A 19,468-nucleotide genomic window follows, 5' to 3' on the forward strand; every position below is an offset into this window, starting at 1 on the left:
GATTGTTCAAGTAAATCAAACAAAAAGGCAAAAGATCAAAAAACAACCATGAAAAGTTTTAGGAAAGACTGCCAGTCTGCTGTGCACAAGAATCAATCATAATGACAAATTTTGATGGATTTTCCCCTGTTCTGCTCTTTTTTCACATTAAAGGGTAATTGAGTCATGCTTAAGTGAAGCTTTGCAGTTTGAGTTCAGTAAGCAAAGCCTAATTCTAAATGATGCAAAGACACTATGGAATGCAAATCCATAAATAACTTTTAAATTTCAAAAATAACCAAGAAAACACACTCTTCATTACATGAATTCCTACCTTTTCAGTGATTTGAATATCTCTCATCTAGTTGAAAACAGGTATTACTGTTTTGTTTTGGTGTTAGCAGCGGTAGCAGGCCATAATTACATTTAAGCAGGAATAATTTATAGAGTAAGAGTATTTCTCAAGCTGACTATATTGAATATTTTCTAAAAGTATCAAAGCCTGCTCTTAGAACTAAATCCTGTGAGGGCACCACAACACTCCTGAATTGTACAATATCTAGCATTTATATAAGATCCTGATGATTTGCTCCTTATGCTACTCACCAAAAAAGAAAAGATTTGATTAGGTTAGGTAAGGAATAAATCAAAAGATGCACACTGACAATTTAAAATAAGGAAATTGAAGGCGTAAATCACCTTGGTGAAAAATGCACACAGGTTTACCAGCAGTGAAAGAAATGTAAATTGAAACAACTTTAAAGTTACACTTCAGAGCTATTAAAGTACAATGGAGTTATAAAACTCAATTTTGTTGGAGCACTAGATAAACAGGTACACACACTGCTTAGCAACGAACCCAACTTCAATCTTTCTAAACAATCTTGCAGCCTTTAATAAGAGCTGTTCAAAATGATGTGATTTCAAAGAAATAACTTGGGGAAAAATTAATTTATTCCAAGAAATATTATATTTCATTATAATGTCATGAAATCGAAAACTTAATGCCTGGAAATAGGAACTACACAGCAGCAGAGTATATAATAATGCTAGGTCAATAAAGTATACAACCCACCCCCGAGGAGACAACATCAACACACAGAATGGCTTTAAGTTTACTTATTTCCATCTACAAGAAAAATGCAATTAAATATATTTAGATATTGAATGCAGAAAGCAGAACCAAACATAGGTCCAAACAGACAAACTGGTCTAAATGTTCTGTCCGGACACTGAGCAAAAATGAGACAAGAATCCAAAGTGATGGAATTAGCATTAAATGCACATACACTTTGATCCCCAGGTCAGTCCGGCAGGTGGTAAATGTTAATTGCATTTCTATGTTCAAATGTTTGGATGTTTGGCATACAGAAGGAAGAAATGAAGCCACGAGCCATTCCTTTATAGGGTTTCTGAGGGAGAAGCTTCTGCATACGCCTCATCCCATGATAAGCACATCGAGAAGCGGGGAGTGCTTTCTTGAAGACACCAAGAGAAACTTGAAGAGCAGACATTACCCAGGTGAAAGGGAGCAAGGGAGGGCTACCATCCAGGTAGAGGTAACAGAATGCTCAGGGCCTAGAGAACGTGCTGTCGAGATAGCAGAAGTGCTCTGTGGCAGGAACACAGAGAACACAGGGATGGATGGAGTCATGGCGGCCTTGAGAACCAGCAAAGATTCGGACCTTCCTCCTAAGAACCAATGGAAACCAGAGCAAGTGTGCAGCAAAGCCGGATCGGATTTCCTCTGGCTCACTGCAGGGTGGCAGAAGCTTACGTCAGGAAAGCAAGTGGAGAAGAACTGCAATAGGACAAGCAAAATTGAAGACAAAATGAAAGGGCAGGAATATTCTCATTGATATGTCACAGTCACAAAGTCTGTGCTAAGTACTGCAAGGAGGCCTTCACTCTAAACTTCTCAAACATAGTTCAGAAAAGTACTGCAAGAAAAAGAAGTAAAACACAATTTTAAAAAACACATTTAAAAATGAGGACAGATTTGAATTTGAAATTCCAGGAGGGGAAAACCGGATGGTAAAAGATACAAAAATGATGCTCAACTTCACAAGCAACCAAAGGAAGACAAAGTAAAAAAGTGAGTTGCCCTTTATACCCACTGGAGTGGCAAAACTGAGAGCATCAGGCAGTGAAGGATTGGTAAGCTCAGGTGAATCTTCATATACAATTGGTGGTGGAGAATACTGCAGTCAAGTCATTCTAGCAAGTGACTGAGCAGATTTTGGTAAAATCATTAAATTTATTAAATCCATACTTTCACCAAAAATTCAAGACATCTATATCTCAACGTCCAAATGGATGGATGCATACATAAGTACATAAATACATACACACACCGACATCCACAGATGCACACATGCAGATACACAACACACACAGATATGTATAGCATCTAAGACTGATGTTTTTTAAATAAAAATTTAAAAATGATTTGAAACAAACAATCTTTATCAGCAATTAAAAAATCTCACTTGGTATCTTACTGCACAAAAAAATCATGGTGGCAACATTAACAATGACTTTTTTTTTCCCAGATAAATTTCATATATTCCAGGGTGCTTCTTCTTATGAATGTGCTGTTTTTCACATTAAACGGTACAGTTCCAATCCCAAAGATTCAGAAACCTGAGTTGTCAGGGATGTATATTAGCCAGTTGGAAAGGGTACACTTAGCCTGAGAGAGCAGCTCTTTCATCATCCAAAGAAATACTTCTGTAATTTGTATCATTTGCTTGACCTCCTCTAACAGGAAATCTGAAATTCTTGGTAACTGTTCTTTGAATTTTCTACTGAAGAGCTGGCTCTGAGCATGTGGGCTCCAACGTGCTCAAAAAATTACCTCAACATTGGCCAAGAAATGAAGCCAAGAATAGACTTGCTATTAAAAGTGACTGGTTAGTAAAAGGGCTTGGGAAAAACCATTCTAATCCTACTCTTTGAAAACACAAAAGCCTTTAAGTATTTCTGAGAAAAGATGGTATTATTTAGGGAAAGGGCAAGTCAGTGAAAGGGACAAAGGAAATTTCACTTGCATTAGATGGGGCAATGTGTCAGACGCCTGCACCATCTCACTTACCACATAATGGCCAACAAATTCAGGGACCTGAGACTCTTATGCGTAAGCATAAACCCCTAAAATGATTTAAATCTGTAATCCCAGCAACATAATGAATGCTCTTTCTTTTGAAGTTGGTATTATTCATTTTTATGTAGATTGGTGGTAACTTCTACCACACCAACAGATTCTCATTATGTCTGCCTAAGCACATAAAATCAAATTAATTCATGTTTGCTTTCTTTCTATCTGCCTTTAATTTCTGCAAAGAAGAAGCACAGAAGCAAAAGGTTCCAGGGTTTATTACTGTGCTGAGTCACTAAATTATACAGGACTGAACTCTTGGTCCTAAATTACTGACACTCTAAACATGTCCCCTAAGCCTTAAGCATGGACCAAATAACACCAGCTGACCTCCCAACGTAGACTCTTACAATTAGTTAACATTTCAAAACAATCATTTTAAAGGTTGGTTGGAATCTGTTCCATGGTGCCTTCTAAAAAGTGGCCAAGGAAACAAATGCTTCAGCTCTTCCACAACTGAAAAAAGAAATTCCACTGACAGTCTGACTTCAAATCATTTCAGAGCAGATCAGGATTTCCCTGGGCAGAACATGATGGCCTCTGTCCTCTTAGTTAGGGGAGCTTCTATCTGCATTTGGCTTATGGTTTTACCTGGTACTGAAGGAATCTTCCGCACTAGAAATGTAGACTCCTAACTCCCTCCACCACAGAGTTTTGCCCATAAAAAGACCGTCCATAAAAACACTCATTTGAGGATGACAAAGTCTTCGCCTTGAGTGCCAAGTCATTGTGACGAAGGGCTGCAGCTAGCAGAGCACTTCTGGAAGTGCAAGGGTAGCTCAGTGGTAGAATTCTCGCCTGCCATGTAGAAGACCAGGGTTTGAATCCTGGCCCATGCACTCCCCCCACCAAAAAAAAAAACAACAAATGGTGCTGCAATAATGGGATAGTCACATGGGAAAAGAATGAAATTTGACCCCTACCATATAGCATATCAAAAAAAAAAAAAAAAAAGGGCATATCCCGGCTCCACGAGGAAGAATGCCTGATCAATTAGCGATGGCTTCCAGGAACATGGGAGTTGGAGGAAAGAGATAAGACTTCTCGCAGATCCAGGAATAAGGCTTTCCCATGGATGGGTTTTAAATTGCTTTTACATGGGCAGTCACCATTAAGCTCTGCCAAGCAACAACAGTACATACAAGACATACTCTATGATAAACACTTACAATGACATGCCACCCATGTGAAAAAGAAGAGGGGGTGGGATGGGAAAGAGGAAGGGCTACAGCATAGCGTGACGCAACACGTGATGCAAAAGAACAACTTCTCAAGAAAATGCTTCATCTTTTCAAATTTCATAGGCTTTAGGTTCTCCGATTCAAAAGTGCAATAGTAACTGATTGATTCAACAGTATTTATTAAGAAAAAACATGCAATTCTTTCCCAAAGAGAAAGCCAGAATAATCTCGTTAATGTTTCAGCCAGCAGCAACAGTAGTCACATAGACCTTTATAAACCTAACTCAATAGGTTAAATTTCTGCAATAGGTATATAATCCCGTAATTAAAAATCCCCAGGTCTTAAGATGTTTTCTTCAAATGTGACAACACTTTCAACACGACAAAAGAGAATGCCTCTTATTTTAATGATGCCAGATACAACTGTGATGGTTAAAATAAAAACATAAAAAATATAACATTCATGACTCTGTGGAATGAGAAAAAAATATATATTTACATGAATCCTATAAAAAAAACATGTTTTCTCCAAGAGTCCAGGGGCCTTCTTCTTAGACACCTTGCATATGAAGTGAATGCTAAAATATTAAATATACTCTATTTCTCCCAGAGAAGAAGTGATTGGTAAGACAAATGGATACAGATAAAGGATTCATCTGAAGACCTTTTGAAGGTCCATTTAAAGAATATTTGTCTTGCTTTAATTTTATAAACTGAGTTGAAAGATTTCTAATATTACCTATTGTACTATTCAGCTGTCCCTGTTTGTATGAGACATACATGCCATGAGTGAACATCAACAAGGTTAGACAAACATGTATCTGAAAATGCCTGGTTTGATTTCAGCAGCTCTCTATGGAATATGTAGATCCTTCATCCAAATATAGGTAAAACTTCTGGGAACATTCAGGAAGGTACATTAAAGATAGTCCTTAAGTCCAGGGAATTTGTGATAAGTGTTTTACAAAAAAAAGGATAAACCAGTAAGATGTTCTAAGCAACTCCTATAACCTAAGAGGCAAAGAATTCTCTGGATTAGATGAACAAAACACAAAAAAGACAAAAGGGGAAAGGATTCTCAATGAATGTCCAACCCACTGGATAGGTTCACAGGCAGCAAATTCTTTTGTGATCACATTGCTCCTAGAAAGAGTATGCCAGGGCCATTTAAAGGAGGAGAAATTTAAAGGAGGAGAACCTTCGAGCTCCATGTCCACCAGTGACTGGCTCGATCACGGACAAGCTTTCTCTCCCTTTTCCCATCCTCTGGACTCACTGAAGTGTATGCACCCTTTCTAGCTCTCACGCAAGAGGCTAAGTGCAATATATACTACTCAGGTCAGCTCTGGTAGCTTCTCTTATTTTCAATTTTCCACAACCTCTTATGCAGCAAAGAGCCTTTTCCTCCAGAAAAGAAGCTCCTAGGAGTTCCATTCACTGAACACTGTTCGTTCATCCAAAGTAAGGGGAAAGGCAGGCAGCAGGAACCAAATGTACAATTTTCCACCCATTTACAACTTTGCTCTTGAGAATAATTTTTTTAAATGTATTTGCGATTAAAATCAGAGTTCATTTTATACTTCTGAAATATTTAACAATTTACTGGGATGAAACCCAGCATACAATTATTAGACTAGTTTTTGTCAACTGGGAAAACATATACAATATGTGAAATCTAAAATTCCAACGGTACTCCTATATATTCCTTCCATAGCTTTTACAGACTGGATTTACACCTTTTTTAAACTACCTAGTAGAATGTCTTATATATTAAAAAAAAAAAAAAAAGGCTACATTAAATTCTAAGTAACAATTTAAATGCAGTGAAAAACCCAGCTGTGAGCTCGAGGATTATGTAAGGGTTAGAAAGCTAACCACAAAACAGGGCTGATATGAGCTGGAAGCCTGAGCTGGAGGCCTGTGGGCATCTGACAGGAAGGTTTTAAATCCTGTAAAAGAGGCAGAGTATATAGCCATGCTTCAAACAGCGAAATACAGTATCAGAGTAACTCTCAAATGATCTGAGCAGCCGGACTGCACTGCCCACATTTACTCGGGTCTGCGGGGAGGGAGCTAGTCTAATGACATAAGAAAAGAAAGCACTCACACACATACACACCAGAGGAAACTGCTAGCACAGCTTTCGAGGCAGCAAAAAGACAGTGCTTGCATCTCTTTCTCTTTACACAAAAGTTTTCGTTTAGTGAGATGTTCACAGTCTCTTTAGTCCCGAAGAAATAAAAACAGCTAACACACAAACAAAATAACCGCAGCTCGTCATGGAGGGAGAACTGCCGTCAGAGCAGGGCCCCACAGTGGGGACAGGCGAGTCTGAGGCTGGTGCTGGGCCCTCCAGCTGCAGTTGAGTGTTGAAAACATGCAAGGATGGGATGAGGTTATGCCAGAGCAGAGGCAGAGAACAACACAGGCTGGAGCTGTCCTAAGGATGGAAAAAAAATCCAAAGCTCATCAGATTCCCTCGGCCCCCAGCAGGAGAAACTGAACACCCAGATGTGAAAGAGTCTATTTACAGAAGCCGCTCTTCCTGCCAGTACCTGAATGACATCTATCCTTCTGGCTGACAAGTTTAAGTCAGTCCAGAAATGTGAGAAGACAGAACAGATACATTATCAAAAGGGAAGGGGAGGAGAGAGTCCTCCGTTTTTAACTCCACACCACCTGTTAATAAAATATAAAAATAACCGAGTCATTATAGGAACCCCATATGACCCGAATGTGAGGCCCTGGGCTTAATATGCTTAAAACAGAGAAATATACATTTGTATAATTCAGTGTGACTTGCCAATGTGCATTAATAGAAACATGGATCTCTGGCCCACAGTGATTCTTAACTGGGTTACCTTAGGAGCCCATGACCACGTGACTGCAGCACTGTATTGGAGAAGGAGATCCCACGGGGGGGGGGGGGGGGGAGCCACAGGAGGAAAATACATTCAGATGGGAGGATCAAGAAAGGCATCAGGAAAGAGGGGCATGAGGACAGAAGCTGCATGTACATGGCTGAGGACAGGAAATACGAGATGCAAAGAAAAGAGCAGGGGGGAGATAGGGAGGTTGTACATGGGATGGTTTGTTTGAGTCAAGGTAAGCCACTGGGTTAGCCAAAGAGCAAGGCATACAGAGAATGCTGCAAGGGGAAAGACTGCAAGGAGTTCGGCAGGCATTATATGTGAGTGTTGCTGTGGACACACAATTCAACAACAGCGATACATGTGGCTGAGTGAAGTGTCTCTTTGTGATGGGAAAGAAAAGCTGAGATCAGGGGAAATTCTATTGGTAACTGAAGTGGTGGGACCCTTCATATGTCCATAGAATGGAGGATAAGCACCAACATTTACTTTGCTCACTGACATATCGTGGATACACAGAACAATGCCAGGTATATGTTATATGGTCAAAAGATGATTTGCTAATTAGAAGAACACCACTGAGGGTAAGGGGTAGGGAAGGAAAGCTAGTGATTATTGAGCACTCAGTATCTGTGAAGACATGGCTGATCATTTACAGGTAAAGTCTAGTTTGGTCCTTATGAATTTACGGTGCAACTGCAACTGTATTTTTAAACTCACATTTACCTCTCTGAAACCAAGACAGATCCTGTAATTAATGGAGTCTTATGATATGTCAGCATTTAATTGGCAGTAAGATTTTGTTCTTAGTGGTACATAAAAGAGTGGTAAGTCTCACAATCAACAGCATCTTTAATTACATGAAATTTGGTATTATTAATCTGAAAACACAGTGGATGGAAATGAAGGGCATGAATTTAAATTGGTTTCCTTTGTTCCAGAGGCATCTCTCTCCCAAGCACATGCTCGCACATCCGATGCTACTGAGCCACGTGTGTTAACAAGCCCACTACAGAAAGCTGCTCTCTTTTACTCACCAACCTATCCATTCCTCTCAAGAAGACAGAAAGACTGCCTTAGGCCAGGGAGACAGCCACATCTATCCCTAGACAGTACCAATCAAGGAAGCAGGAAGAGAGTGACTGCTGCCCAGGTGACTCATCTACAGCTGGGGTAGGTCATGGAGAGAGGGACCGGAACGACGAAGCAAATCAGGTGACAGTCAACGTTTTCAGTCTCTCAATACGAAGATGGTAAGAAAATACCTTTTCATCCAATCTGGTCTCTAGTATCATGTTTCATTGCAAGAGAAAAGTCTTCACTGAAGAAAAACAAGCTAAGTATCAGGCAATCATGACTACCACGTAAAATGACATAAAAATATCATTTTTGTTAAATAGATTCCTTTTGCTTTTTTAATGGTGCACAAATCTGGTAAGGATATCAATGTTAAACAGAATCAATATACGAAGAAGAAAAGTCATTCTACAAAAAGTGAACCCTGCGTTTACCTAAAACAAGATGGTCAGATCCCAGAAGCAGGTGGTTGGCCTAGCAGAGCAGGTGGCAAATTGGCTTATCTCAAAGGCAGTGTAAAAAGGCTTGAAATTTCCTGGATTGAAGAGCACAGGATGCTATTAACACTTAGCTGCGTTTCAATGGACAGTGCAAAGGAGACTGCTTCTCGGTGGATTGAGGTATCTTGACTCTGAAATTGGGGAATCTATAACCAGTTCACGCCACACATTTATTTTGGAAGAATTTGTTGACCAAGGGGAAAAATACAGAAAAAGAAAAGAAAAAAAAAGTAGAGAAATGGACAAGGGTAAAAGACAAAAATTGTTTACACGTCCCGTAAATTCACCTTCGGATTTATAGCTGTGGAAGGAACTGAAACCTTACCCTTAAGATTTTTCTCTTATTTCCAAATCTACCTGATATGAATGTACATCACCTAAATGAGCAAACAATAACACTCTGCAAACGTCAGCAGTCACTGGACAGAGACATCTATTAAGGGTAGAAAGCTATCCAATATGTTTTTTGCATATCAAAACTCAAAAATGGTGGCAGCACTTTGCTTACTAATTTAACCTTTGATCTCACTGTCCTATAGGAAAAAATCATAAGAAATACACATGCCATCATCATTCGGTGGGGTTTTATGTGAACCAAAACTCGTAAATGTACACTGACATGGTAAAATATTATTTAAGACATAATCCAGAAAAATGCATATTACACCTACAGATAAAAGTAGTGGTTTCTGGGTTTGGAAATATTTAAATGCAGACGAGTACAACCTCTGAAATTCACATCAGTCCACCTGGTTTTCCTCTGACTGCACCACTGCTTTCATCAGCAGGTAAGAATGCTCAGCTATGTTGAGCACATAATATGTGCCAGACGCAAGGCTAAGAATTTTCTATGCTTATTTCCATTGACCTTCCAGCACTTCTAAGGGCTAATTACTATAGGCATCCCTAGATTAAAAGTGAGATGACAGGTGAGGTGTGGTGAGGTGAAGTTAAATCCCTTGACTCAGGCTACACCTGGGTTAGGCCTTGTACCTGGCCAGACCACTCCAGAGCAATTCTTCTGCTCTGTGATCTACATTATTTTTTTCTTAATACAAGAAACAAAACAATAGCAAGCACCTAAAATGCTGTGTTTTGAGTTACCCTGGATTTTCTCCCCTGCCCTTTGTTTGATGCTTGGCGCCACCTCAATGCCCCTGCCACAAATTTTTGAGGTGGAAAAAAAGCACATAACCTGTAAGTCCCAAACCAAACTCATGCACCATTGCATTCGTGGGCCCTGGACTGCCTTCCTCTTGGAGAAAGGGTGGTTGGGACGCACTGCGGCCGATTTGAAAAAGAGCAGTGTCAGGTGCGCCTGCAGGGACAGATCAACGACAGGAGCTCATACATCAAATTATGGGGACTAGCAGCGTCTTCCCCGACTCTGCAGGTGCACGTCAATTTACAGACTTCTAACAGGTTCACAGATGTATTTGTGACAGGAGAAGCAAGGCTTTAATTGAGAGACGAGTTGGAGGGAACTGACAACACAGCAGCATTGGTAGAAGTCATTTATTTTTCTAATTAAATTCTCAAATTGGTGGGACTAGCCTATTAAAACCACAAAACAAACCAAATGGGAAAATGTGGATTTTAGAAGTTCGCGTCAGCATTATTTCTGAATGATAATACAGACAAAAGAAGACATTACAACGTCGTGCTGTTTCTTTTATGCCTCCAACTTTGGGTATAAGAAAAAAAGAGACAAATCTCTGGCCATGATGATACCAGGTCTTTTGATATTTGTAATCTGAGCTGATGCACTCAACTACACTATTTGTGTTTAAAACTACATTAGAAAAATTACATTTTTTAAAAAAGGCATTTATAGAGCAATTTCTATTTACAAGGTACTTTACAGTCATTTTTTCTTTAACTCTCAACAGCAACCATGCAAAGTAGGTCAGAGTTATTATTCCTCATACTTCTTTTCTCAAAAGACCGAGTCAAGGAAGGTACGAAAAAGTTAAGTGATGTTTCAGGGGTTGTAGATAAAGTTTGCAGAAGAAATTAGGATGCTGCTACAGCCACTGAACCCCAAATAGGCACTTCATCCCAGTGGTTGTTATTCTTCGTTGGGATCCATGTCAGGCTTCCCTGAGATCTTTCTGTTAAACAATATATACAAACTCCTAGACCCATTCCCAAACCTTCTGAATTGGAACCCTGGAAACTGGTTCTGAAAATCTATTTCTGTAGCATGGGTCGTCAGATGATTCTGTGGGGCAGGCTGGTTTAGGACTCCCCTGCTTGTGGGTCCTTCTGGACCACTACCCTCTCTCCTGCAGGCAGGATTAGAGCCAATGCCATGTCACCAGCAAAACCAATTCCTTGCCAACACAAAGAAATTGGCAACTCTCTCTCATGAACTGGACTCCAAACCATCATTAGAGATCCCTTTCAATTCCGAGTTTTTACCACGTCCACTCAGAAACACAAATGTTCCGGGCAATTTAGGCTTTTTCTGGAAAAAAGATTTCCCTTAGTCTCCTTTTATCTCCAAATAGCAGCAATTCCATTTCAGCATTAATTTCTCAACCACCATCTACTTTTCATTCTTCCTCCCCGCTGGAATTCGATAAGCAGCTAACACACCATGATCAGAATTAACCACTGTTTATAGGGAACATGCAGGGTGCCTGAACACTACATACACCTACTGGCTTGTATTATTTAATTTAATCAACCTGAGAGATGGCTTGGACGTCCCCATATCATGGATTCTATAAACATAAAAGGAGGAATTTGACTAAGGAATAAAACTAGAATTCCAAGAATCCAGGCCCAAACCAGATTACGCTCACCCCATAGCAACTACAATCATGTGTCTTTCTTAATTTCTTTTCCTCTTTTAGATTTCATAAAAGATTTCCTCTTTTAGATCTTCATTCCACTCTATTTGATGAGTTCAGTACCAAGTGGACCATCAAGAGAAGACCCTCTTTTCATTTAACTTCCCTGATTCGTATGTTTTGGCCAATGATAAGTGAGACCAATTGAAAAATATAAATCACACAATCAAGAAAGGGGATGCCTGAAAAAACCAAAGCAATCACTCTGTCAAGCATATTTCCACTGCCGTATCAGAAAAACCAGGTTTAGACATAAACTCTGAAGACTGAGATTTACCATATAAGAGAACATGCTCCAAGCTTTCTGGCCTTGACTATCCGGAGCACTATTTACAGAGGTATAAAAAGAAAAACAAGGATAGAGCCAGAACAACAAGGAAATCGAGAGAACAGAAAAACAAGCATATAATTGCATTTCTGGCAATATTTAATTAAAAAAAAAAGATTTAGGGGCCCAACCTAAATGGTGCCATGAGAAGCTTCAACCATGTGACCCCTAGTGAAGCTTTTCACAAACAGCAAAACCTGGCAGAAATATCTTTCTCGAAGTTCTCGAAAACAGTAAAAGGGCTGCAATAACAAAGACAGCACTGAATCAATAAAACGTCTATGTAAACTGTAGGATCGCATGGCACCCCAGCTGGCTCCTTCCCCACATCTCATAAGCACTGCACAGAATTGGCACTTTCAGTGCAGATCCTTGGACCGAGTTCTGCAGGGAGCAGAGAACATCTCACGCACACACTGGTACCACGTACACTGGGCCCAGTCTGTCTCGTGGTAGCCTGAAGGACTCGCTCTCTTAGAACTGGCCTGGCATGTAGAAGGGAGGTCACAGAGCTCTACTACAGCACACTCTGAGAGAACACTCAAGAGTCTGCCTATGGTTAGAGGACAAACAGTACAGTTTTAAGGAACAGTACAGTTCCTCAACAGCTTTGGACTGAGAGGACATTCCTACCCATGTAAATGGGGGGTTTCTGGAGCCACACATCCATGTCAACGACAAAACACACCAGCAGAAAAGACCAGGTAAATCCTAGGCTATGGTTGAAAGTGTTCCCTATCCTCATTGTATGGATAGGCTCTGAAAGAAAGCAGTTGCACAGGTCAGTCAGAACAGACTGGCAAAGGTGTTTTGTTTTGTTTGTTTTTTACATTTTTGGTGTTATTGTTGATAGCTCCTGTCATTAAGGAAACCTCTATCATAACAAAAACTTAAGGAACAGATGCATCAGAACCTAAATTCCAGTGATAACATGTTAAAATTTCAAAATATTCACATTTCAACAGAAGATTACCAGACACAGGAAAAAACAGAAAGCAACAGCGCAGGCAAAGGAAAAGACTGAAGCATTAAAAACCACCAAAATAGAAGACCAGACCTAGGACTTTCCAGACAGAAATTTGAAAAAGATGATCCCAAATATACTCAAAGAAGTAAAGGAGAAAGGAGAATTAAAGATGAATACAATGAAAATAACAATAGAGAGATGGAAATTATGAAAAAGAACCAAACCTATCTGAGGACCATAGTAAGAAACTAAAAATTCTCTAAAGCAGACTAGGGTCCAAAGAACAAAAGAATCACTGAACCTGAAGATAAGACAATAGAAAATTCTGGTGGGAAGCGAAGAAAGAATGAAGAAAAACAAGCAGAGCCTGAGGAACCTGTGGGCACCACCAAGCATTTAGATACATGCATTGTGGGGATCCCAGGAGGAGAAAAAAGAGAGAAAGGAGAAGAGAAGATTCAAAGAAATAATGGCTAAAAATATCCCATACTTAAAGAAATTGTATACAGATCCAAGATGCTCACTGAACTCCTAATAGGATAAACACAAATAGACTCATATCATGCTATGTTTTAATCAAACTGCTGAATGCCTAAGATAAAGACAGAATTCTGAAAGTACAGGAGGGAAGCAACATGTCACATACAAGAGAACCTCAATAAGATTAAGTTCTGGTTTCTCATCAGAAAATATGGAGCCAAGAAAGCAGTGGGGAAATATGCTTAAATTGCTGAAAGAAAAAACTTACCAACCAAGAATTCTATACCTGGCGAAACTGTCTTTCAACAGTAAGGGAAGAATTAAGGAATGCCCAGATAAACAAAAGCTGTGGGACTTTGTCACCACTGGATTGGCCCCACAAGAAATGCTAAAGGGGGGTTTGCAGATTGAAAGGAAAAGACAGTAGACAATTGACTGACACTATTTGAAAAAAAAAATCTCAGGTAAAGATAATGATATGGATAAACATAAATATGGATTTGCTATTTGTAATTCCACTTTTTACTTCTAACCAGATCCAAAAGACAAATGGTTAAAATGCAATGATAAATCAATGGTTCTGGACACATAACATATGAATATGTAATTTATGATGAGAAGTACATAAGGTAGAAGGACAGGGAGTACAGGAACACAATTTATGTATGCTGTTGGAATTAAGCTGGGATCAAAACAAACAAGACTGTTATAGATAAAGATAGTTATGTCTAACCCTCATGGTAACCACAGAGAAAATATTAAAGAATGTGCAAGGTCAGAGAGAAATAAAGTAAAGTACAGGTGTGCTGGTTTGAAAGGATGTATGGACCCTAGAAAAGCATGTTTTAATCAAAATCCTATTTCATAAAGGTAGAATAATCCCTATTCAATACTGTATGTTTGAAAGTGTAATTTCAAATTCAAATTGAAACTGTAATCAGATCATCTCCCTGGATGATGTGATTTAGTCAAGAGTGGTTGTTAATCGTTCTCAGCCTTTTGACTAAGATCAGGTGTAGTATCTGTTCTTATCACTTTAATATCTGATACGTCCTCTATCCGAGGACAATATATTAAATGGATTTTTGGAGCAGGGAGATGGAATAGGAGCTTGCTGCATCCACTCCACGCATCGACGTGGTATTGCAGTACTTCCAGGAGTGGTGCACCCCTCCCTCATCTGCGATGTGCACTGATAGACTTGACTATTCCTTGCTCTTTGGACTTGCTCCCTTCCCCTACCAGGACAAGATCTCCAGGGCTCCCTTTGTGTCTTCCCCCTGAGCTGCTTGTGCCATCTTTTCTTCTTTCCTTTCTTCTTCGTTCCCTCTATTCTCTTCTCGCTGCTGTTACATCCTTTACTCGTGGCGATGGTCAACCCAGAATTCCTTTCAGGGGTTTCAGGGAAGTAGTGAATGCTAGGGAGCAAGTCCTGTGAGAGCACCTCCCTCACAGGCCTCTCGTTCGAAATCTTCTCCAACCTGTAAGAGACCTTCTCTTCCTGCCATCAATTGCGAAAACTGCTCCTGGCTCACTCTCTCTATCCTAGGTCTTATGCTTATGGGTGGTTGTAGCCCACTTTGTTACTACCATCATACTCTCCAATCACCTTCTGCCTTACCTGCCACACTCCTCTGTCTTCACCCCCCACACACACAAAAAAAAAAATTAAAAAAAAAAAAAAAAAGCTGGATTAGGTGACGACATGTGTCCACCCATTTAGGTGGATCTTGTTAAGTTTCTGGAGCCCTATAAAAGAGGAAACATTTTGAAGAAAGAAGGAGATTCAGAGAGAGCAGAGCAGAATGACATAGCAACGAGAAGCAGAGTCCACAAGTTAGTGACCTTTGGAGATGAAGAAGGAAAATGTCTCCTGGGGAGCTTCACAAAACAGGAAGCCAGGAGAGAAAGCAAGCAGATGACACCATGTTTGCCATGTGCCCTTTCAGATGAAAGAGAAACCCTGACTGTGTTCACCATGCACCTTTCCAGACGAGAGAGAAACTCGGAACTTCTTTGGCCTTCTTGAATCAAGGTATCTTTCACTGGATTCCTTAGATTGGACGTTGCTATAAACTTGTTTAATTGGGACATCTTCTCAGCCTTAGAACTTTAAACTAGCAACTTATGAAATTCCCCTTTTTAAAAGCCATTCTGATTCTGGTATATCGATTTCCGGCAGCTAGCAAACTAGAACAACACGTTACCAAGGGCTGGGGGCAGGGGCAATAGGGAATTTGTACAAATGAGTGTGGAGTTTCTGTTCGGGGTAGAGGGAAAGTTCTCGCAATGGGTGGTGATGAGGACACTTCAACATTATGAATGTGATTAATTCCACTGAATGAGATGCTCGGGAGGGTGGGAGGGCTTGGGAGGGGAAGATTTATGCTGTGGATAGGGAGGGAGGGTGGGAGGGAGAGGAGGAGGGAAGGGGAGGGAAACTAAAGATATAATTACAAAGAAATGTGATATGTGATACTGGATGGGATCTAAGAATGGAGAAAAGGCTCAGAAGGGCATTTGGGGGGCATAGGAAAACTGGAACAGTTTTCCTATGTCCCCAAAATTTTTCATATTCATATTCATGAATATGAAACATGGAGTTTCATATTCATGTTAAATTTCTGGAACTTGATAACACTCAGGGTGATTACATAAGTGAATTTCCTTATTCAAAGGAAACGAACGTGGAAGTATTATGTGATCAAGGAGCATGATGGGTAAAACGTACTCTTTAATGTTCAAAAAATATTTATGTACTAGATAGACAGATAAATAGACAGATGAGGAAGAAAGAAAGAACAAAAGAAAGGGAGAGAGAGGGAGGGGAAAGGAAAGAAAGAGAAAGAGGTGACAAACATAAATGGTGGATCTGGATAACTGCAGACAGATATATGGGGATGCTGGAGTTCTTTATACGGGTTTCGTGTCATTTTTAAATCTGCCTTGTAAGTCTGACGTTATTTCAAAATAAAAAGTTGAAAATAAAAAGATTTAAGTGGTGTAACCCATCATATCAATAAGCTAAAGAAAAAATTTCATATGATCACATGTGAAAAGTATCTGACAAAATCCATCACCCATTCATGATTAAAACTTTCAGCAACTTAGTAACTGGAATTGCCTCAACTCACAGCTACAAAACAACCAAAGCTGGCATCATTTTTAATGATGAAAACTAAATGCTTTACCCACTAAAATTAGGACAAAGACAAGACTGTCCACTCTCAGCACTCTTATTCACCATTGTACCGGCAGTCTAGCCACTGCAAGAAGGCAAGAAAAAGGAGTAAAGGCATTCAAACATAAAAGGAAGAAATAAAACTATTTCTATAGCATATGACAGAATTGCTTACACAGAAAATCACAATCCATGAAAAAACCTCCCAAAATTAATATGAGTCTATCAAGTTCATAAGATAAAAGATGAAAATTTAAAAATCAATCACATTTCTATATATTAACAATCAACAGTCAGAAATAAAAACTGTACCATTAACTCCAAAGAAAATGAAATACTTATATAGACACTGAATAAAACATGTACAGGATCTGTATACTGAGAATTACAAATGATGTTGATAGAAATGAAAGACCTACATAAACGGAGAAAAGTGTTCTCTTCACGGAATGTATGGCTTATACATTACTATAAAAACATCAATTCTCGCCAAATTGACCTATCAGGTTAATACAATTCCTATCAAATCTCCAACAAAGTTGCTATAGACATAGAAAAGCTTATTAAACACTTTAAATGGAAAAGCACAGGCCCTAGAAAAGCTAAAACACTCCTGACATGGAAGAATTAAGTAGGAGGAATGACTCTTCCAGACATTAAGACTTAATATTTAAAAAGCTGCAATAACCAAGACTCTGTGGTACTAGCAGAAGGACAGACACATAAATCCACAGAACAGATTAGAGGATCCAGAAATAGACCCACAAGAATATCCTCAACTGTTTTCTGACAAAGGTTTAAAGCCAATGCAATGAAGGACACTTGGCCTTTTCAACAAAGTGCTCAAGGAAGTAGACAGCCATAGACCAAAAAATGATCTGAGAACTAAACCTCAACCCCTTATACAAAAACTAAATCAAAATGAACTACGGATTTAAATGTAAAATGTAAATCTATTAAACTTTTAGGAAAAAGCATAGGAGAAAATCTTTGGAATCTATGGCTAGGTAAAAAGTTCTTAGACATCATGCCAAAATGTGATCCATAAAGGGAAACACTGATAACTTGGACCTAATAAAATTAAAACTTTTTTGTGCTTTGGATGCCATGATAAAAAAGTGATATTAAGGCAAGTTACATACAGGGAAAAATATTTGCAAATCACATATCCATCAATGGGCTAGTATACGAGATACCCTCAAAAATCCAGCAGTTTAAAAAAAACCTATTTAGAAAATATGCAGAAGACATGAACAGGAATTTCACTGAAAGGGTCTATAGATGACAAGAAAGTACATGGAAAGATGTTCAACATCATAAGTCATTAGGAATAGGCAAAATATAACCAAATGAGATATCACTGCATGCAAATCAGAACACATAAAATAATAAAAAAATCCTGATAACACTGAATACTGACAAAGTTGCAGAGAAACTGGATCACTTCCATGCATTGCTGGTGGAAATGTAAAGTGGTTTGGCAGTATTTTATAAAATTAAACATGGCAATTACCATATGAGCCACCAATTGTACACTTAGTAATTTCTCTCAGGGAAATGAAAGCCTAGGTTCATGCAAAAACCCTACACAGGAATGTTAACAGCAGTTTTACCAGGAATAGCCAAAAACTGGAGAAAAACCTGATGTCCTTAAATGAGTGAATAGTTGAAGTTACCATGGCATATTCATTTGGAATACGACTCAGCAATGAAAAGGAACAATCTACACATAAAATGAATTGGATGATTCCCCAGGGAATTACGCTGAGTGAAAAAGCCAATCCTCAAGGATTATACCTGTGTTTGATTCTATTTATATAATGTTTTTGAAGTAACAAAATTTTGAAAAATGGAGGACAGATCAGTGATTAAGGATGGGGTTCGAAAAGGGCAACAAGAGGGACTTGTGTTGTTGCAAGTGTTTATTTAATATCTTGACTGTGGCGGTAGATACACTAACCAACACAGGTGAAAAAAAAAGAACTGGACAGAACATAATGCACTCACACAGATGCAGGCAAATAAGTAAAACCAAAAGAAATCTGAAGAAGATCAACAGATTGTATCACTGTCAATTTATATGGTATACTATAGTTTTACGAAACGCTATCATTGGGGGAAACTGGGTAAGGTCTCTGTACCATGTCATACAGCTATAGGTACATCTATGATCTCAATAACAATTTCATTTAAAAAAAAAAAAAGTCACAGGCTGCTGACCAAGACAGAGAGAGTCTTGAAAGGTGGGGACACTTGGACATAAATTATATCCCTTTCAAATGTATCAAAGCTAAGCCATAAGTATGTTTTGAAAAGCAAATGATTTCTTTTAAGCTGAAGGATTACCTCCTAATACAGTGCCTTCTCAATTGAGATTTTAACACAAAACACTGAATACTTGTAGAGTTTGCCCAGATTTCCCCCTTTTGCTTATCTGCAGCAACAGGAGGCAAGTACAACATAAAAACTAAATCACATCACTAAATCCCAAACTTCATTTTTATCAATTGATACAGACTCTATTTACAATAAAACTTTGCCAGAAATTGCTTCCAAGGAGCCTAATAAACCGGTATTTAGAAACACGAAACCTGACTTCCTAAAATAAAATGCCTTGCTAGTGATATTTTCAAAGTCAAAAGGTGGCCTCCTCTGTCTTAAGACATGTGGATAATTGCTCCTCAGTTTATAAGGTCAAAAATCTTACACATTTATATGCACGGCATGCAATTTTACAAGCTGGGAAACCTGGGGCAAATCATTAGCTGCTCTGTAAACTTAATCACTGGCAAGATAGGCTGGCAGATCTTAGAAGATTAAAAGGAGAGGGAGAAAAGTATTCTAATACCCAAAAATTATGAGAATCTATTGCTGAGAAGGAAGCACAGCTGGT

The 19,468-nt window shown here is 39.0% G+C and overlaps 1 protein-coding gene and 1 non-coding gene across 5 annotated transcripts in view; one reads left to right on the top strand and one right to left on the bottom strand.

Annotated features, from left to right (window-relative positions):
* PTPRG (protein tyrosine phosphatase receptor type G) overlaps positions 1 to 19,468 on the bottom strand; it is a 730,904-nt gene that overhangs the window by 400,972 nt on the left and 310,464 nt on the right. The gene's annotated exons all lie outside the window — the stretch shown is intronic.
* Positions 14,378 to 14,568, top strand: LOC143658178 (U2 spliceosomal RNA). The gene has a single exon (XR_013163186.1). It is a non-coding gene; the product is annotated as a U2 spliceosomal RNA (small nuclear RNA).

Source organism: Tamandua tetradactyla, chromosome 15, assembly GCF_023851605.1.
Source record: "Tamandua tetradactyla isolate mTamTet1 chromosome 15, mTamTet1.pri, whole genome shotgun sequence".
Classification (NCBI taxonomy): domain Eukaryota; kingdom Metazoa; phylum Chordata; class Mammalia; order Pilosa; family Myrmecophagidae; genus Tamandua; species Tamandua tetradactyla.